Source organism: Phyllostomus discolor, chromosome 2 (genome assembly GCF_004126475.2).
Source record: "Phyllostomus discolor isolate MPI-MPIP mPhyDis1 chromosome 2, mPhyDis1.pri.v3, whole genome shotgun sequence".
Taxonomy (NCBI): Eukaryota; Metazoa; Chordata; class Mammalia; order Chiroptera; family Phyllostomidae; genus Phyllostomus; species Phyllostomus discolor.
In genome coordinates, this window is record NC_040904.2 from 132,246,006 (window position 1) to 132,267,308 (window position 21,303).

Below are 21,303 nucleotides of genomic sequence, written 5' to 3' on the forward strand. Positions count from 1 at the left end.
CAATAAGTATCTTTAACATTTCATATAATAATGGCTCGGTGATGATGAAATCCTTTAGTTTTTTCTTGCCTTGGAAGCTCTTTATCTGCTCTTCAATTCTAAATGATAGTTTTGCTGGGTAGAGCACTCTTGGCTGTAGGTCCTTGATTTCCATCATTTTGAATACTTGTTGCCAGTCTCTTCTTTTCTGCAAAGTTTCTTTTGAGAAATCAGCTGACATAATGGGAACTCCCCTGTAGGTAATTAACTACTCTTCTCTTGCCGCTTTTAAAATTCTCCCTTTATCTTTAATCTTTAACCTTTGGAGTTTTCATTATGATGTATCTTGGAGTGGGCCTCTTTGCACTCAGCTTGTTTTGGACTCTCTGTGCATCTTGGACTTGCATGTCCATTTCACCAAATTAGGGAAGTTTTCTTTCATTATTTTTTCAAATAGATTCCAATTTCTAGCTTTTTCTCTCTTCTCCTTTGGCCACCACATGATGTGAATGTTGGAAATTTCAAATTGTCCCAGAGGCTGCTTACACTGTTGTTGTTGCTGGTGGTGGTGGTGGTGGTGGTGGTTTCTTTTTTCTTCTTCTTGTTCTGCTTGGTTGTTATTTGCTTCCTTAAGTCCCAAATCATTGATTTGATTCTCAGCTTCATCCACTCTACTGTTTTTCCATGTCAATTGTTCTTTATTTCAATTAGTGTATCCTTCATTTCTAACCAAATCTTTTTTATGCTGTTGAGGTCTTCACTAAGTTCCTTGAGCATCCTTATAATCAGTGTTTTGAACTCTGCATATAATAGATTGCTTATCTCCATTTTGTTTAGCTCTTTTTTTCTGGAGTTTTGATCTGTTCTTTCACTTGGGCATTGTTTCTTTGTCTCTTCATTTTGGCAGCCTCCCTGTGTTTGTTTATATGTATTAGGTAGAGCTGCTTTCACTCCATGTCTTGGTAGCATGGCCTAATGTAGTAGGTGTCCTGTAGGGTCCAGTTGCACAGCCTCCTCTATCACCCAAGCTGGGTACTTGAGGTACACATTTTGTGTGGGCTGGGTAGTCCCTCCTCTTGTAGTTGAGCCTTGATTGCTGTTGGCAGGTCAATCGGAGGGATATAGTCAGGTCAGTCAGCTGCAAGGATTGACTGTGACCATTGACCACCAATCTCCACCCTCCATGGAGGATCAGCTGTGCAGAGGTAATGTGGTGGTGCTCCAACGTGGTCTGTAGCTATTCACTGGGTATGCAGGCTCTGGGGTTTCCTGGGTGGTACAGGTCAAGTTCAGCCTCCACCTGTGTTCTTCTCAGGGTCACCTTGCATGAACTATAAAGCAATCTGAGATGGCTGCTACTTGTGCTGGGCTTAGAAATTCCTGAGTGAAGCCAAGCTGTAAATCTAGGCTGCTAGTGCTGGGTCTGGGGCCACTTAACCAGAGGTTTGGGGGCTGGGGACTCACTGAGGCCAACTGTTGCTTGTTTGAGAGGATTTTGGAAGTTGTGAAGGGTGAGCTAAGACCAGTCATTCATATAAAAAAGTATCTGTTAACGGCTTGTGTGGGCCCATGAGTTGGGTGTGATGGAGTCTCAGGAGATCTCCAGAGCAGGGCAAAGGGTATTAGCCAAGTTGAAGGAGTTTCAGATATGGGCCCCACTTGCTGGCTCTGTGGTTCTATGGTGGCAGGGTTCAAAAATGAGCAATGACCTCTGTCTGCTTTTCTGTCTGGGAGAAAGCTGTGCCCCAGCTCTTGCCTTGATGCCAGACATTTCAGTTTCTTACCTTATGCCACTGATGCCTTTCAAGCTGGTATCCAAGTGCTGCAGCTCAGATAGAGTGAGTCTGAGTAAGTCTGTGTGTGGGTTCTTTAAGAGGAACTGCTGGAAATCCATCAGTTACCTCACTGATTTCATCCCTGCTGGTTTTTGAAGCCAGAAGTAATGGGAATTTATCTTCCTAGTAGTGGAATCCTGGGCTGGGGGCCTGGTGTGGGGATGGGACTCCTTGCTCCTAAGATATTCCTCCTGATTTTTTTATTCATTACATGTGGATGTGGGACAGCCCATTCCACATCTCTATGTCTCCTAACAGTCTGGATGAATGTGGGTTCTTTAATTCCGCAGTGGTCAGACTTCCATTCAACTAGATCTCTGATGGCTCTGAGGATGGTTGTTCTATAGTTTAGTTGTAATTTTGTCGTGGTTGTTTAAGGAGGCAAGCTATGTCTACCTAGGCTACCACCTTGATGGTCAAAAATATTTCACTTACAATTGATGCTCCCAGGCAATCTTTTGCTAGATTATTAGATTATTGTATTTGTTACAGCACAATCACCTGTATTTCATTTCAAAAAGAAAATTTTCTGTTTCTTTGCCAACAAAACACACTTGATAGAAATGCCTCAAAATCAATTTATACTGCATCACCAGTTTTATGCATTTTAAATTTAAGCAAACAACAATTAGGATATTTTCAATGATGAAAAGAACTCATTAAGCTGCCACAAATGTCAAAAGTTCCTCACTTTGCTAACACTTATGTAATTGTTCTGGAAACCCCACGCACCAGAATAGACCTACAACACCAGGCATGACTCACTGAATATTTCTATGCACATACTCTCTCTAAAATGCTCTCCAGTTGGATTTTTTTTTTCAAATTAAAAAGAGAGAGATAGAGAAATATATAATGCATCGAATCTGAAAGTTCTTTCTGTCATTTTTGGGAAAGTACTGCCTCACACAAGAGCAGTAGAAGATGCTGCTGTTTTCATTAATAAAGCAGCCAGATGGGCTAGCATTAAAACGGGTTGAAACTTTGAAATCCTCCCGGAAAAAAAAAGTTACCATAGAGAACGTGTGGGTTCTCAAATTTCCAAATGGACCTCGTTTCCTTTCGTGGCTTTATTTCCAAGTTTGTCTTGTGAAAGTTGGGGCCAGTAGCATCTGACTGGTGTCCCAGTGTCCTGAGCAATGTTAAGGAAAATGACACAGGCTGTGACATGCCAATCAGTACGGCAGGCCTGGGCCCATAACACCAAGGCGCATTTGGACATCTTCTGTAGTCCAGTTCTGGGGAATTTGTTAAAGCATATGGCAAAAACTGTCTCCCAAAAAGCATATGTTCGGTGTCACTTCCAATTCCAAGGCAGTGAATTTTTCATTAGCAATAGTCAGAATGGAGCCTAGGACCTCAGTCAGTGATGAGGCAAACGGGGTTTGTTGAGGTGAGAGTTTTTCTGGGGGCAGTTCTGCCTGGCAGTTGAAACAGGTTGCAAATGGGAGTTTTTGTTTCAGCACTAATAGGGCAGGCAGTTCAGCCAAACAGTTTGAGCACTAACAGGGCAGGTGCCCCTGCCCCCAGCCCCAACAACTCTATTGTTTTTTGCAAGTTGCTTCTGTTAACTGAAATTTCTAAGCCCAAACTTCTCAGCTGCTTTTCCTTCAGGATCCCATTCAGAAAATATCTTCTGCGGGAAGCCCTTCCTGGCTCCTGACGCCACACTTGCCTTCAAACATCTTGCCAAATGAGCCTTGGCACCTCCTGAGCCCAGCCTGGTTACAGCACAGCATGAGATCTCAATAAATAATTGAAGATAAATAAATGAATAGAGTGACTAACAATCCAGTTCCCTGAAGGGAGTGAACAAGTGTTTATTAAGTGAAAAATCCATCAATCAATAAACAGGTTAATAAACAAAGTATTGTTAACTCCGTATGTTGACAAGAGACATAAAATAATACCCATTGTAAGATTTATGTACTGCTTACTGAATGTCCTGGGCTCCTAGGCTCAGTCCTTTACATAGATAATCCTATTTCATTTTTACAACAACTCAAGAGGTAAGTCCTATTATAACACCCATTTTTCACATGAGAAAATGGGGGCATGATGCTAGAGTCTTGAGGAACTCAGTCTGGTCTGGGATCTGTATATTCTACTCAGCAAAAGGATCGCTCATTTCTTGAGCCCTTCTCTTGCTCAGAGGCCATGGTGGCTGTTGCGAGTCGGGGGAGAAGGTGTCATCAGGCCCTACTTCTCTCTCTGCCTCCCTCCTTCTCCCCTGTGTCACATAAACAAGGAGAGTACATCCCATGCAGTTCTACTGCCAGGTCCCACGTGACGTATGCCCTTCTCCTTCTGGTGGGTGAGGCCATACTCAAATAGGCCAGAGCCCCAGTTCTCCTTTCAGTTCTTGACCTTGCTAGCCCTAGGGTGCAGAATGTGGCAGAAATTGAAATGAAATGACAAGAAATTTTTATTCTCACCTTATATTTGCATATCTGCCTCATTCCAAGGACCACATGAGATGTTTTCCATACATTAATCCCATTGGATCCTCACTCCACCCTGTGCAGTAGGTGTCCTCATCATCTCCCAATCTACACAGCAGGCCCAGAGAGCCCCAGAGGCTTAGCAACTTGCCTAATATCCCAGAAGCTGGAAGCAGAGCCAGGATTGGAACGAAGGCCCATCTGCCTCCAGTTTGATGTGCTGCAGTAAATGTCTACTGACATTTGGACGAGCCCTTCCCCTTTCCACACAGCATGTTGCCCCCAGTACCCTTTGGTGTCAGGGACACAGCATTCATTAATCACCTTCTCCAGCTATTGGTTAGGGTCTCCTTTAAAGCAGATTTAGGGGCAGCCTTTTGGTCTGCTTATTAGAAAAAGTTACAACGATCTCACTCATTGGTATAAAATTAGAGATAGGAGCCATCTGTAATGATGGGTAAGATGAACAGAATCTCCAGTTAGAAAATTTGGACTTCTGCTGTTCTCTCTTCTTCTGCTGTTTAGCAACTTATATACTTATATATAGTTTATATGCTGTCATTTTGTTGACTTTTCCTTGATGACTGATGCTGTAACCTGTTATGAGATAATGCTTGGGGGAGAGAGAAGAACCCAGAGTCCACACCTGCACTGTTTGCTTTGTGAAATTCCAAACTGTTTAATCTTCTCAGCCTCATTCTAAAAAATCCAGGTTCCACTTTTCTTAATGACTTTCCCCTCCTTAAATGACTATACAGTTATCTTTGAATGAGAAAAAGAATGGATGAATCACTGGCAGGAAATGGGGGGAGAGACATGTGGTTGGAACAGCAGATGGCTGAGCCCGTGGGCACATAGCTGTCTCTGTTGTTCCTTCCACCACCCTCTGGAGGTGTACATTCATTCCAGGGGTAGTGGCGGAGGGGTGGAGCTGGGCCTGCTGTCAGGTACTAACACGTAACCCACATCCGCTCGGATTCTTCTCAGACATCTGAACTTCAGGAAAGTGAAAAACACAGTCTAGGCCCAGACTGGACTATTTATCCTTTCCTTGAAGTTTTGACATTAAACCTTCTAAACATGAAGCAGCTACTTTCAATTAGTGGCAACAGAATTTCTCATGCTGTCTTTTTTTTCTTCTTCAGGATATGAAGCACATATATGAATATTCTTCTTCTGCCACAGTGACCTCATAAGGGACTGATAAATGCCTAGAGAAAAGCTAGTAGAGGGAGACTACATTCAGATAAGAATATACATGAAGTAGGAAAACGGAAATTGTTCTTGGTGGGGCTTTTGGTGGCAGGGGTGTGGAAAGGACATAAAAATAAATACTAAGATCTCCAGGATGAAGGGACCAAAGTTTTTCCACCCCCAACATGAATCTAAGCTGTTTATTGAGAAACAAAAGACTGAGAAATCACCTTTGACGCTCCCCCTTTACCTGCCTAAAGGAATTTAAATAAAGGACCTGCTCAGGGAAGGGCGATATCATCACAGATAACCACAATTTAACACAAACTAATATGTGATAGACAAGGGAACCTAGCAAGGCCCGTTTGTTCAGGGACCTCTCTGTGCCCCAGGGTTAAAGATGGCCCGTAAACACTTATTCACCAAGCATTCGGCTTCCTGCTCTTTTAAGGCCCAAACCACAACCCCCCATCCCTTTCCTCAGCTCCAGGACAACACATAAACGTCAACTGCCCAACACTTCTTTGGGTGTCTTGTGGCACCCCCAAATGTGCACTTGTATGATAAACTTGGGACATTTTTTCCTGTTAACCTGTTCTCTATTGATTATTAGCTCAGCTAAAAGAATTTAGAAGGTGGCAGGGGGCAGGAATTATTTTTTAAACCCCCACAGGGACAAGTGCTCAGGTGTTAGTTCCTAAAGTTAGCTTCTTGCTGTATGTATGGAGATGAACCAACTGTTACTGGTTTCACTTGGATGAATGAAATACGTTTCTAGAATCCAAGAGAACACACATTTTGAAAACTATGACTTTTTTCAGAAGGCGTCACTTAGGCCCTCCTGTTACTTCTACATAAATTTCCAAATGTCATCTGGATATATATGCTGGAAAAAATAACCGTTGCTATCTTGGTTTTAGATGTATGGAACTCATTCCACCAACAGACTCTCTTTCATTCATTTTTTTCTACTCCTGTCACTGCCACTGGCCTTCCCTCCCCTGGACCCACACACATGGGACCCTACTGGGGGCCCACAGATGTGCAGAAAGAGCTTCTTTCTTTTCCTTAGTGTGGTAGGAGGTTTGGTAAAATAAGAATCTAGAAGCTGAGATATGTTTCTTAGCGCAAATTATTATACTCATATACCACTTGGAAACAAAGCAGTATGGTTAAGAGCATCTTTTATTAATGAACACTCCTTTAAAAATCAACTTTAATAAAAAGTCATCAGGTTAAGAATGAGCAAACTTAGTCCAAAGTCAATTTGAATAATCATAAAAAGTATTTCAGCAATCATAAATCTTATTAATAATAAAATTTTCATCTCCATACTAATTATGACTTGATGATTCATTTATGTGAAAGTCATTCATATTAACCTTCACCAAAGCACTAATTCTTGGATTCTACAAAGCTTTAAAATTATTATTCATAATTTTAAAACATGACTGTATTAATTTTTGTACCTCTCAAGTGTCCTTAGGCCCATCTGTGCCCCAAGTCCCTGGCCTCTTCCTGAATGGACAGCCTTCCGGGCCCTGCTGCCCTCCCTCCCCCATCCTGGGCCTTGGTGAGACCGCATCTCACCTGCTACATCAACAGCCTCAAAGTCTCGGGTGCAACCTGCCCAGACTCATGCCCCTTGTGGATAGCTGTTCTCCTCCCATCTCTTTCAGGCAGCTAGGTGAGATGTGGAATCGGCTCCCTGAAGTGGCTGGGTGACAACCCAGAAGGGCTGGAGAGTTAAACTTTGAATCAAGGGATTAGAGGCCAAGAAGGTAAGTACTTCTTCCTTTGTCCATTCTCCCCCTCCCCTGATGAATTGCTTCACGGTAACATGAAGGACCGGCAACAGGCTTGCATTTCCCTGTGAAGTTGTGGCCAGTTCCTTAACCCACCACCTGGCACCTGCATTCCTTTCTTTCCTGCCATCTCTCTTTCTCCCTCACCTTTGCATTCCTGGATTTGTACCTTCCAACATAGCCAGCCTTAACAAGTCATCTTTGCCTCAAGTTTTATTATCTAGGCAATTCAGCTAAGACAATGATTAAAAATAAAATCACACGTTATATCTTCAACCTGGCCTCTTGCCTACAGTCTATTTTCTTCTTAACAAGAAAGATGAATGGAGATCTATAATTGTTATTAAGGTGAACTAGAGCTGCTCCAGGGAAGTGTCTCCCGGTTGAGAATGTGTTTCCTAACTCTCGTGTGCCTTCTGTGGGAGTCTGATCTCACCACAATGGGATGGGATGCTAGCAGTTCTTCTCTTGACTGGTTGCTCTGCCCAGCTTGGGATAGAAGGCTACAGACAGTAGCTTTTCCTACACAGAACCTGGTATTTACAAACCTACTTTCTGATCCCACCTTACTATCTTTGAAGCTATCCTCTACTCCTCTGTGCCCTTATCTCACATTTCACATTCAGCGAATTCCTGATACACAATTGTGATAAAGCCAGTTCAGATTAACGTTCAAAATCCTTTTGAGTCAGCATATTCTGTTTTGTGTAAAATATGTATCTTTTGATCAGCATCTACAGAATCTCAGCTGCTAAAAGCAAGGTGATATTTGAAATTGTAAACAAGGTACCTTAGTGTCACAAGTTTTCCCCTGACTGAGAAAGAGAAGTAAAGGGATGTTTTCATTTCTCTACTTAATGGGCCAGATAATATCATCTTATGGAGGGGTGCGGGTGAGGATAAAGGCTTTTAGACACTTAGTGGTGTCATTCTCCTTGCTGCTTATGTGGAGGGCAGGGGCTGTGAATGCTAGAGGAGTATTATGAAAGCTGTTATTTTATAACTAGGAATTGCTCAGAAAGTTTGCATATATAATAATAGCCTAGACAGAGTTTAAGACAAACAACCCTTCTGGGATTAAACCAAAACAAAACCAGGGCATTTTGACCCTGAGAAAGCCTAAGGAGTGAGAGCAGTTTCATTACCATGTGAGATTTAGAATGAGCTGAGAAGAAAATGTTGGACCTCAATGAGGGGTGTATTGAAGTGATTATCAAGTGCCTCTACATTTTTTCTATTCAAAAGTAATGATTGGTTAATAGTATTTAAGCTCTATTAATGGCTGCATAAGTAGCCATAATGAACTTAATATTATTGTTGAAAAATAAGGTATGAAAATAAAATAGGATTTTTATTTACTAATCAAAATGATATTTATTTAATAAATGTGGACAGTTCACAAGAAAGGAATTCAAGTAGTCTTTAAGTAGATGAAAAGATGCTCAACCTGAGTCTTAATAAGAGAAATGCAAATTAAAGTTACTATAAGATACTGGTATTCATCTAGCAGATTGGCACACGGTTTGAGAGTGTCCTGTGGCAGCTCATTTTTGAGGGTATGAATTTCTGATGGGAATGCAAATGGATACAGTCTCTGAAGTGGGCTTTTGGGTGATAAACTTTTATACTCTGACTAAGCAAGTCCACATTTAAGAATTTATCCTACAAACATACTCACATCCAAAGTGGATGAACATGTAAATGGCATACTCACCACTGTCATTTCTAGCAAAAATAGATTATGAACAACCTCAGTGTCCATTAATAGGAAGATTGGATAAGTAACTTATGCTGTGCCTACATGATAGAATATTACATAACCACGAAACAGAATGAGGAAGCTCTATGTTTTCTAATATGAGCTGATCTTTAAAATGCGTTCAATGAAAAATCAAAGTGCACTCTGTATTTTAGTCTGCTGTAATTGCGTACTAATGACACCAATAACATTAAATATATATGCTATATTCATAGCATATTCATAGGCTCTATTTGGGAGAATACACAAAAACTAGTTAACAATGTTTGGTTCTGGGTGGCTAGGAGATATTTTTATTCTATACTGCTTCTATCCTTTTCAATTTATTTCATGCACAAGTATCACCTATACAAACATAACTCAATAATGCTTTGTTTTTTAAGAGAAGCAAAAACTGAATGATATATGCAAACATTTGAAAAAGGGCTTTCTTCTAATTCCCAGGAAAACTATATTCTGTAGTCCCAAGTCACTGGGCAGCAGCATACACATTTTTTTTGTTTGTTTTTAATACATTTAAGTTTTAGAGCAGTTTTAGATTTACAGCAACACTGAGCAGGAAATACAGAGATTTCCACATAACCCATCCCTGTGCAGGTACCACCTCCTCCATGACCAGCTTCCAGAACTGGGGTAGCACACAATCGGTAAACCTATGCTGACCTGTTATTATCACTCAAAGTCCATAGTTTACATAAAGGCTCACTCTTGGTGGTGCGCAATGCATGGATTTTTAACAAATGTATGATAACATGTATGCACCATGATAATATCCTACAGAATAGTTTCACAGCCCTAAAAATCCTCTGTAGTCCAATTCATTCCTCCCTTCTTTCAACCCTTGGTAATCACTGATCTTTTTCCTGCTTCCAGAGTTTTGCCTTTTCCAGATGTCACATAGTTGGCTTCCTTCTCTTAACAATATACATTTAAGTTTCCTCTACATCTTTCATAGCTTGATGGCTCATTTCTTTTTGGTGCTGAATAATATTCCATTGTCTAGATGTACCAGTTAATTTTTTCCATTCATGTACTGAACGGCATCTTGGTTGCATCCAGATTTGGCAGCTATGAAAAAAGTGCTATAAACATCCATGTGTAGGTGTTCAACTCCTTTGGGTAAATATCAAGGAGCACGATAGCTGGATCATATAAAAAGACTATGGCTAGTTTTTTAAGAAGTTGCCAAACTGCCTTTCTTCTGCAGTGGCCACACCATTTTGCACTTGTCGTCAGTGTTGTAGATTTTAGCCGGTTTCATAGGTGTGCAGTGGTACCTCGTTGTTTTAATTTGCACTTCTCTACAACACAGGATGTGGAGCTTCTTTTTAGATGCTTACTTGCCATCTGTGCATCTTCTTTGTTGAGGTGTCCATTAAGGTCTCTGGTCCATTTCTAAATTGGGTTGTTCATCTTCTTATTGGTGAGTTTTAAGAGTTCTTTGTATATGTTGGATAAAAATCTTGTATCAGAATTGCCTTTTGCAAAATGTTTTCTCCCAGTTTGGCTTCTACACTTTTTGAAAAGAGGTCACTTTTAATTATTGAGTCAGAAATTAGAAAGATCAGATAGTCACATTACTTTACTGATGAACAGGTCAATCTTTATAACTGATACTTGGTGGTGAGCACAGCGAGGAGTCTGTTTTCCTTGAGTTCTTTGCAGTAAAGGAATCTAATGAGTGATGGATGTGTGCACGAAAAAGCAGTCCGTGATGTGATATCTAAATTGCCCTTAAGGTAAAAACTAATTTGTTGAAGGATTAAAAAGGCTTATTTCTTCCTCTACCTGGAGAAGTCTTCACCTCACTTTTTGCCTGGATCATTTCTACTTATCCTTTGTTTGTTTAAATGTAATTTCCTCACAGGAATCTTGCTTGACATTCTCAATCTAAATTATACTCTATTTTACTCTCCCACAGCATTGTTTCTTATCTTCCCATGGAACTTGTTACAAGTTATAATTTTCTACTATTTAGTTAATTCTGTCTCCCCTATACAGCTGTAAATACTATTAATGCACGGACCGTTTTTGTTTGATTTCTCATTGTGTAACCGATCACCTGGAATAGTGACTTTCTACCAGTGTTCCATGGCAGGCACACCTGTGTGCTGCAAAAATTTTTAAAACATGTACTATCTGACTACTTAGTCAAGGGCACTGACCTATTTTCCTTTAGAATGTCAAATTTAAAAAATGACAACAGCCTACACACACACACAGAGACATGTTCTTCTATAATCTCCTTGTTGCCTTGTGACAAATTTCACCAATAACTTTCTCAAGAATTGCATGTTGAGAAAGAACAAATGAATCAGAATAATTTGTTGTACCAGAGCACTATTTCCATTTGAAAGAACAAATCATTACATAAATGTACCTCAGAAAGTAGCATATATTATTTTCTTTTTATGTGTTCCTGACATGTCTCCTTAGTTTTCATTCATAAAATGAAGTACTGTAGAGTTCCTCTTTGTATGTCCCAATTGCCCCATCCTGGGATGGAAGACTCTATCAGTTATCTTGAACTCTGATCCTGTTCTAATAGCACAGTGAATGCTGCCTCTGTCACATTCGCTCTTAGGTCACTGTCCCCACCTGTTAGCTTCTTGAGGGGAGTGTTCCTGAGGGGAGTGATTTGCCTTTTTATCATTCTGAATATCTTGTACCAACTCAGCAGATGTATTGAGCATAGGATATATATATATATATATATATATATATATATATATATAATAGAAGACAAAGTCACTTTGGCAAAATTTAAATCATTTTCAGTCTATAGTGCATTCTGTGATAGACATCAGTGATATTTTTTCAAAAAGAGGACAGAATTCTGATGTGGTCCTGGGCAATGAAATGGAGATCTATTTTTCAGAAAGGGCCAGGCAGCAGATGCAAAAAAGATACAAGCAGGTAGGTACCCTTGCTACAAGGAAAGATTCCAGGACCCAACACTCCAGCACAACCTGAGAGCATTTTGCCCAATTCTTCACTTAAATTACTGTGTTTAATCAACTTCTACTATTACATGATGCCCCAACCTATTTTAGCAATAGGAGAAATAGGAGTAACATTTCTTTCACTTTTGTCTATAATAAAAAACAACAGGGAGACAGGCCTTTCTATACAAAATCTTACTTTATGGAACAGTGTTTGAACCAAATGTCTTGAAACGGCACTTTCACCCTAAAGCAATGGACTATTATATTAGAAATGCTGCTTCTAGGGTGGTGAGTACCTGGTACTTTGGCAGAAGCTTCCCCCCAAAGAGTGTTTCTGATGCTTTTACTTAACTTTAGCTTTTCTGTAGGTTTGGAATTTTTACAATAAAAAGTTAGAGACACGAAGCATTTTCTCTCCCCGGAGATGGATTACACCACTGGCATTCAGAATAGCATTTCCCCTCTTTCCTGGCTACAATTACAAGGATCTCTCAGTGCCTGCCTGTGTGAGGTAAGATAAGTATTTTGTCATCTTCTATTAATAGGGAGGGATTCTGAGTCACAGAAGGACTAAGAGATTTTCCTAGCTCCAAAAGTAAAAGGATGATTATTTCAGGAACAGGACCATTGTGGTGGTATAGCACCTAGACAATGGCAACTGCTTCATTGTTGGTTTCTCTGCCTTCACTTTCTCTTTCCCCTCCAGCCTACTTACCACTTTGTTACCAGAATCACATTCTGAAATCATTTCACTCCCCTGGATAAACATGTTTGATGAATTCTCACTGCCTGAAGAAAAATTCCGTACTCTTTTGCATGACATCCAAAGGCCGTTTTGTCTTAAAACTGCTTTCCTATGTTCTCTGCCACTGTGAACCCTCCGCACCCTCCTCACCCTGCACACTGCTGCGTGGCACCCCAGCTCTCCTGATGTCCATGTCTCCAACCTGGGCTCACACTGGCTGTCTCTCTCGCCGGGAGTGCCTTTCTCCCCTCATCTCTCTGGGATGGGAGAGAGGAAGGATCTAACTCTGGGACCCTTTGCAACGCCCAAGGTTGAACCATTTCCCCATCTTGTTCCCATTGCATTTCCTTTCCATTGCAATTACTGTACTACATTTATTTTGTTACATTCTGGCTACCTAGGCATGTGATTAATCTCCCCAATAAGATTTATTTTTTGTGACAGAGGGGTCTGAATCTTACTTATTCCTATATGTCCCAGTAGTTATTTTAGTACAGTTTCAGGCCTCCTGAAAAGAAATTAGGGTGTGTACCAGTTCAACAGGTGAGCTTATAGGGATAAGCAGATACATTAATTGAATGTTTGCATTCTTCTCTTATGTAGTTAAGATATTTGTGGGTAAAGTGTACTATTGGATTCATCCTTCTCGGAATCCTTCAAGGAAAACATCCATACTTGCTGACCAGAGCTGTTGGGTGAGAAGACTGTTGGGTGAGGAGCTCCTACTGTCTCAGACAGTAGGAGCTCCTCAAAGTGTGGCCCACCTGAGTCACGGCCGGCTGCTGGGCTAGAAGACTGTTGCCTGGACCCCTATCTGGACCTTATGAATCAGTGTCCCTGAGCAGGAGGCCACGGTGTGGACTATGAGCAACTGTTTCCAGGGGTTTCTACACTTTGCATGTTGAGACCCACTAGTGAGACTGATGGGAGAACGAGCGTTGCGAACCCCTCTAGGCCAGTGTTTCTCAGCCAAGGCTGCCCATTAGATGCAGCTGGGGAGCTCTTGCCAGTGTCTGGGAACCACCTTACACCATTTAAATCAGAGTTACTGGAGATGGGGTGTGGGTATCTATGTTTTTTAAAAGCTCTGCTTGTGAGTCAAGCTGGCTGTTGGATAAATGTCAGATTTTTTTTTTTTTAATGAAAACCAGAGGCTTCCAGTGGTTAGAGGCCCCAGATTTAGGTTGCACTCCTCACTGTACCCTACCTCACTTTCACTATAAAAATGAATCCCAGACTAAAAAAAATGTTTTTAGCAAGTCAGTATAGTCATACAAACTGTCTTTCTCTCTACTCTCAATAGTTTTGATTAACAGCACCTTGCATGAAAGGGCCACACTGAAGGAAAAGCAGCAATGTTCCAAAATCAAAACTGGTAGGTTCTGTAGTCTCACTGGGTGCAGTATCCTAGGGGAAGTGAAGGGTGGGTGGCTGCAGTGTTTTGAGGCTATGTGGGTCCATATGCAGGTGGTCTGGCTGCCTTCTGGTTTCTTGGTCATGCAAGACCCACGGGTCCCATCATACCTTCTCTAACAATCACATATCAGAAATGCCACCACTTTCAGCAATGGAAATGTTTTTAACATCCTCTATGCTAAATCCAAAGCCTCTGCAGGTCACCCAGTCTAAGCTATTGTTTCATATTAAAGAATGTCACAGCTAATTATCCACCCCTAAAGCGTTAGAGTACTAGGATAATTATACTCAATTACTTAAAAGTAAATTGCCAATACAGACAGTATAACAAAAGGGCAGAGGAATTGTACCATAGAAGCCTTTTCCCTGGGAACTGGGTAGGTGAGGATAAGGGGGAGGGAGAGGATGGCGGGGAAGGTGAAGCATGATCTGGCAAGGGGTTAGACTTTTGAGGTGTGGGTAAAGGACCTAAAACTTCTAGTGGATCCAGAAAAACCTGATGGGAACACTACAAAAGATACATACTTATAAGGCATTTAATAAAAATTACTTTGGACTCATATACGTGCAAAATTACTATAGAAACTCTGTTAGCAGGTAGCCTGTTTACTTAAGGCTACAGTGTGGCCTCCTGCACAACACCCTTCACCCAGGAATGGAAGATTCCTTCCAGTCATGAGACTGTGGCTCTCATGCCAGCTGATACTTCCTCCTTCTCCCTCCGTCTGAAAAGCTCCTGCTACACAAGAAGTCAGAGGAAGGAAGAAACTTCCCAGGGGATGAGACTTCTGAGTTGCGGGGGACCTTGAATGCTTGAGTATATAAATGGGTGCTCCCATCAGCAATAGCGAACCCAGATCACTGAGAGAGACTGGAATGTTTCTAGGGCCAGCAGACTTCTTGTTTCCTTTTTGGGGAATATGCAGTCAACAGGAATGGCCATGAGCCAGCAGTGATGGAGAGGAGAAAGTCCTAGACTGCTGGGAAATCCCTCCTAGGCAGTCAGTGTTCCCAGTGACCCCAATTTATCCTGGTCTCGGGCACACTGAGAAACTGTGGTTGCTTGGCTGCTTGCATCAGCAACTAAGAGGGGTGGTACAGCAACCTAGTAAAATTATTCTTCAAAATGTGGTATGGATTGTTTTTTTTTAATTCCTGAGGACAAAACTGACACTGTAGTGTTTGCCATATAATCCCTTTTCAGTGAGGTCAATAAATGTTTATTTAGAGCTGTATGTGTTAATAATAAAAACAGGTAACTGTCAATCATTGTTGCTTCAGGACTAGTCCTGCCCCTTTACAAATGTAAGTCATTTGCTACATTTGCTACAAAATAGTCCCTACTTTGCAGGTGAAGAAACTGAGGCATGGATATACTATGTGACTTCCTGCAATTACATGACTGGAAATCGTTAGGCTCTAGGTTGATCTAACTCCACAACCAACTAAGTGTCTTGACCAACAGTATAAAAGTTAGCAAATTATGTTGAAGCTGCCATTTTATAACAGGTCACATACATAACAGGCTGCATGAAGTTATGCTTTGGAGCCACTCTTCATGAGTGGAGAGCAGAATATACTGGAGAGGCTGCAAAGAGTCTGAAATGGGAGTTTGGATTCCAGTGTTATTAGCTGACATTTGAGCTCACCATTCCCCATTATAAAACCTCAGTAATGGTATACTTGCTTTGCAGAGTTATGGTAGTTATAGTTCACATGTGTGAAGCTTGGTGAAAATTAGATTGCAGCCATTATGTTGATATTTTCATGATAAATATGAATATAACTTTAAAAAATATTTTATTTATTTTTAGAGAGAGGGGAAGGGAAAGAGAAAGAGAGGGAGAGACACATCAATGTGTGAGAGGAAACATCAATTGGCTGCCTCTTGCAGGCCCCTAACCAGGAACCTGGCCTGAGACCCAAGCATGTGCCCTGACTAGGAAATGAACCTGTGACCTTTTGGTTCACAGGCTGGCACTCAACCCACTGAGCCACACCAACCAGGGCATAACTTTTCTAATTAACATATCAAATGGTCCGAAGCTCTGATGAGTCTGGAGGCCTCTGGGGCCCCACCAATATATTCTTGCAGGATCTGTGAGTTCTTAAGTTCAATAAATTGAGCTAAAGCATTTCTTGTCTTGTGGACACACACAGTCATTTATACTGATTGCTGAGGCAAAAATGGGCTGGCAGGAAATAGTACCTACTTAAATAATTAGTTCTCTTACATAAAGGCTATTTGTACACTCACGCTTGATTAAATAAAGGAACACAAGAAGACAAAAGTCACCAAAGAAAACAGGGCTCACACAAGGAGGCACAAAGCAAATATTCTGCTTGTAGATGCACCATGGCTAATGCCCAGTATGCTGCACACGTGCAACTTCGTAACAGGCCCAGGAAGCTTCTGGGAAAATGAATGCAGACAGTCCCTTACCTCCCTGGAAGGCAGTATAAGCTTAATTTCCCAGTAGGGATGATCCTTGGAGCTTTGAAAATGGTGCAAAGTGAAGTAAGGTGCCATAGTCCCAATGTCCCCTAAAAAAACAGTGAGATTGGCTGTATTGCAGAGATGCAGCTTCCTGACAATTTCTTCCATACACTTCACATATGCTTTCACATTTCCTATGTTGTGAAAATAAAGGATAAGAGGGAAGAATCAAAGTTTTCCTCTGCTGGAAGGAAAGGGACCAAAACTTTTGAAAGAAGAAATCAACACTGTTATCTTTAAATGAATGTTCTTGCTAAAGACTTCAAAAGAATATTCTATATAAAGTCTCTATGGGATCTTGAATGTAAATTAATGCACATTGCATCAGGTGCTGGAAAACAGAAACACATGAAAGCTAATGAAGACTGTAATCTTTGAAAGCTTAGCCCGATTGGGGCCCAAGTCTGATTTCACACTAGTTCACATTTTCCTTTGGTTGTACTGTTCTGGCAAGGTGTTAAAGTGCCATGTTGTTTGTAGGAAAGCCCCAACCACTCCCTAGACATGACCGTGGTTGAGTGATTCTGGCACTGCTGCTGAACAGCTACCCTTGGCCACCTGGCCTGGCCTGTCTTTTTCCCCACACCCCTGAACTGTTCAGAAAAATCATTAGCCCTGCAGCCCCTCACCCTGGGACAAGCTGTGGAGAGCTGCCACATGAGAAGTGATTTGATTGCAAACCAGGATCTCTAGTCGTGGTTTTAATTTGGGGCGCAGAGTTAACACTCCTTTTGGTTTTCTCTGTGCACAGCCTACCCCAGCATCAGTCCTTTCGGCCTCTTGGCTTCCTGCTGTTGAGACATGACTCACGGTCTTTTTGAGGCACCTGTCAGGAGACATCAGCAAGAGTTTTGTGAACCCCACATGCCCTTTATTTCAAGTCAGACTATTTCAAAGATATTTCTTAAGTGCAGTTAAATTCTATTCTGAGGTTTAGCTGTTCTGAAAACCACTGTCACTTTGAGGCCTCCCTGGGACCTCTAAAAGTGAACCTTGAATATGCCACAACACTATATTTTTTTTAAGTCAGACCTTCCAAGCATGCTCCCCCTATTAGCTGAAAATCTGTTTGACTATTTTCACATGATGCAATAATAAATGTCATAGTATTCATAGAGATTATTCCAAAAAGATTTAAAGGCCATGCTAAACTTTTTCTGTCTCTTAAATCCCAAGTGTCCTCAATGCAGGAAAATTCCTGCAAAGTTAGAATGCCTCTTCAACAGTCAAGCAAACATTCATGACTGATAGAATTACTTTTAAACAACTTCCCAGGGGGAACCAGCAGGAAGAACACGTATACACACAGAGCGAAGTTAGTATCTCAGAAATTGCTGCCCTGCATATAGACACAGACCTCTACCCATGAACGACACCTAAAGAACTGAGGCCTCTGGAAGTGAGGAAGCCTGTGATTCTTGTAGTTGCTAGAACTCTTCTCAGAGTTTTTCCTGGGAGGCTGGGTGACAGGGCCAGTATGAGGAGATTCGAGGCAGGATCATCAGCAACAGGACTCAGCTGTATGCTTGCATAAAGCGGTGAGTCTTAAAAACATCATCTTTTGAGCCCCCATATTGTGCCTATCAGTTTTTGCAGGTCATCTAGGTTGTCTCTAATCCTCACAGTCCTTTGAGGATTGTAAGTAACCCCAATTTTGCACACTGTTGAATTCCTTTCCTTGCTTTATTTTTCTCCATAGCACTTTCACTTTCTAATATATGTATAATAATTCTATTTATTGTCTGTCCTCAGTAGGACATAAGTTCTGGGAATACAGGTATTATTGTCTGTTGTATTTACTGCTGTTGTCCTGGAACCTAGAATATAAATGAATGAATGAATGAATGAATGAATGCATGTCCTCTCTCAGACTACAAGTGAGTGACAGAGCTAAGATTTGAACCCAGACCCATGTGCTACACTGAGGATTAGATAATGGTAGTTGTGAAGATCCAGGGCACACTCTAAGGAAGAAAGATATGCAACATTTATTGAGTGGTTAACTAATAAAGAGGTACATACCACCAAAGAAAGCCACCAGATGGAAAAGGAGCAGGAAAGCAAGCCTCATGTTTGATCCTAATGTGTGGGGAGGAGGGTGCAACTGATTACGTGACCCTGGTGGTCAGAATTCAAAATGCAGGCCTTAAGCCTTCAAATTCCAGCAGGGAACAACACAGAGGGGTATGATCTTTACAACATCCTGTAACACTTTTGTGTATGTGGTCAATCCTTAAAAGGCTAGCCTCAAATCCTGCCCCCATAGTTTTCTCATGTGTGACCTCAGGTAAATTTCTTAATTTCTGTGAATGTAGATAATTTACATGCGTTTTCTGAGACTGGCCAAAATTATGCATGTAAACACAGAAAGCAGTACCATGCTTATCATGTAGTAAATACCCACTGTGTATTATTTTTATTAGATCAGTTTGGTGTGGTTGGAGAACAAACAGGGTGTTTAAAAAAGGACCCATTGGAGAAAAGTTAGGTAACTGGCTTTCTGTCTGTTAACCGAGTTCAAGGCTTTTGACCCAGGTTTCTAACAGTGACTGCTTTGCTTGACGGCTGAATTGGGATGGATTAAATTGCTTAGGGTAGGCAGATCCTCAGAGGGCTTCTCTGTAGATGAGCCAATTCCAGGCAAGCTCCTAGGCAGCCAGCAAAGAAGGGTCTTGTGGATGGAATGGACTCAGGCCACTGCGCAGATTCGGAATTCAAAGTGATAAAAATGTAAACAGCTAATAGTCCACCACATTAGGGCATTTCACTTTACCCATCCAACCATCGCAGATATTGTTATTATGCCAACACGGAAGAGTGCGGCTTAGAATAGTTAGAAAATTTAATCACGGTCAAATGTTTAGGAAGCGATTAGGGCACAATTTAAACCCGGGCCGCCTTACTCCAGAGGCTCTTTACGCTGCCTGGTTTGGGATCGAGCTGTCAGAATGTCATTTCATAAAATGTGTTGAAAAGGATCGGTATTCCGATTGCGGTGGGTTTCAGAAGCATAGGTAAAACTAAATGTTTGCGAAGTGTGCGACTATCTTTCCAAATTTATACCCAGGCTCAGGTAATTTCACTTTTAAAATAACTAAACAGAAACCAGTGTCTCTCCTTGCATCCTCTGTGAAAGGTCCCGGACTGAAAGAGTTTGCTCCTCTCAATTCTGTAGCAAGGCACCCTGCAACTCTCCTGCTCGCCTCTAGGTCCTGGTGACCGAAACGTCCTGGGCTGGGAACGTCTATAACAGGTGGGGGCGAATCGGAGGCGTCAACTCCAGCGCAGGGCTCCTCCGGCTGTAACTGGATGATATCCAGTAAAATATGGCAATTTTGTTCCAAGGCATGCCCAAAAAAGGAGTGGGGAAAGAAGCACGGCAACCCCCACCTTCGTTGAACACGCTCTTCCAGGGGCGGCCTGCCTGCAGCAGAGCTCCAAAATTGGCAACCTGGGCTTCGCAATCGCTTTTTTTTTTTTTTTTAGCTTACATTCCCCAAAGGAGGGAAGAGGTGGGTGACTAAAAATGCAAATTGGAGCGCGGCGTAAGCAGGCAGGCCCTCGGGTGCGGGGAGTCTAGGAAAGGGAGACCCCCTGCGACCTCAGGTGCCCTCCGTTACATTTGCGATGGGTGCAGAGCGCCAGAAGGGGCGCTCGGAACGTCGCTCCCCGCCGAGCCACTGCCGCCGCTTCCGCCCCCCTGGCGGCTGCCGGACTGCCAGCGGCCTCTTTTCCGCCGGGGGGGTCAGGGAGGGGAAGCCGGCTTAGAGTCCGCGCCTTCCGGCCTCTGCCAACCCCCCACCCCCCACTCCCAGAGCCTCTGCCGCAACACACAGGTGGTTTTCCGCTCGGGAGAGGGAGGCCTCGGCACTTTTATGTAACAATAGAACTCTGCGCGCCGAGACTGCGCCTCCCAGTCGCTGAGGCCCTGGCCAGGCCACGCCTCCATCCGGCAGGCCCCTAGTCGGCCCCTAGCCCGCCCGCCAGCCCTGCACCCGGGCGCCCAGGCTAATCGCTGCTTGCAGGCATGGCCAACAACTCCTCTTTTACCTGCTGGTTCTGCAGAGCTATGGAGACTTTCCTCTGGACTCCCAGCACTCCTTGGGAGCCAGGGGGTCTCGCCATGCACTCCCCTCATCCTCCCTGGGGCAGCTACGGAGCCCACAGGCCCACATTCAGTCCCCCACCCTTCATCGGGGTTGCCCAACGGCCCGCGCCCACTTAGCTAGGAACGGGGGTGGCGGGTGGCTGGCAGTGAGTGCAACGCGCAGATGCGACTGTTGCTCCGCACCGGGCCAGTGAAAAAGCGGAGGGTGCTGCTTCTCGGGTTCGGAAGAGGGGGGTGGGAGGGAAGGCGCTCCTCTGTGACTTGCCTGCCTGTCTACAGTAACCCAGTCGCTGAGCCCGTCTGAGCTCTGCAACCTGTAGGCCTTGCGGGAGGACTGCCCCGAGCCTCAACAGTGGTGGGGACATCCCGAAAGCTCCACGCTCCCCGTGCACCTCGCCCAGGTAGCCCCGCCAGGCCGGCTCCTTCGGAAGCCGAGCTTACTGCTCAGAAATGATTGATGAGCGCGACCCCCACCCTTACGGCGCGCCGTCGGTGATGGGCGGGGGTGCTTGGATCCCGGGAACAAGGGGTCCTATTGCCCCACGCCGCTGGAGCAAAATAGCAACCGACTGCCCAACG

At 42.9% G+C, this 21,303-nt stretch overlaps 2 long non-coding RNA genes across 3 annotated transcripts; one reads left to right on the plus strand and one right to left on the minus strand.

Annotated features, from left to right (window-relative positions):
* The first annotated feature begins 7,085 nt into the window (after positions 1-7,085).
* Positions 7,086-15,968, plus strand: LOC118498988. The gene is made up of 4 exons (XR_004901490.1): positions 7,086-7,230; positions 12,316-12,469; positions 13,307-13,398; positions 15,934-15,968. It is a non-coding gene; the product is annotated as an uncharacterized LOC118498988 (long non-coding RNA).
* Positions 15,969-16,814: 846 nt separating this feature from the next.
* On the minus strand, positions 16,815-21,195 carry LOC118498989. 2 transcript variants are annotated; one of them, XR_004901491.1, is made up of 3 exons: positions 20,667-21,195; positions 18,639-18,768; positions 16,815-18,134 (listed from the first exon to the last, which is right to left on the minus strand). It is a non-coding gene; the product is annotated as an uncharacterized LOC118498989 (long non-coding RNA). The 2 variants fall into 2 exon arrangements; XR_004901492.1 differs by lacking the exon at positions 20,667-21,195 and having other exon boundaries at positions 16,815-17,442; positions 17,874-18,134; positions 18,639-20,564.
* Between the last annotated feature and the right edge of the window lie 108 nt (positions 21,196-21,303).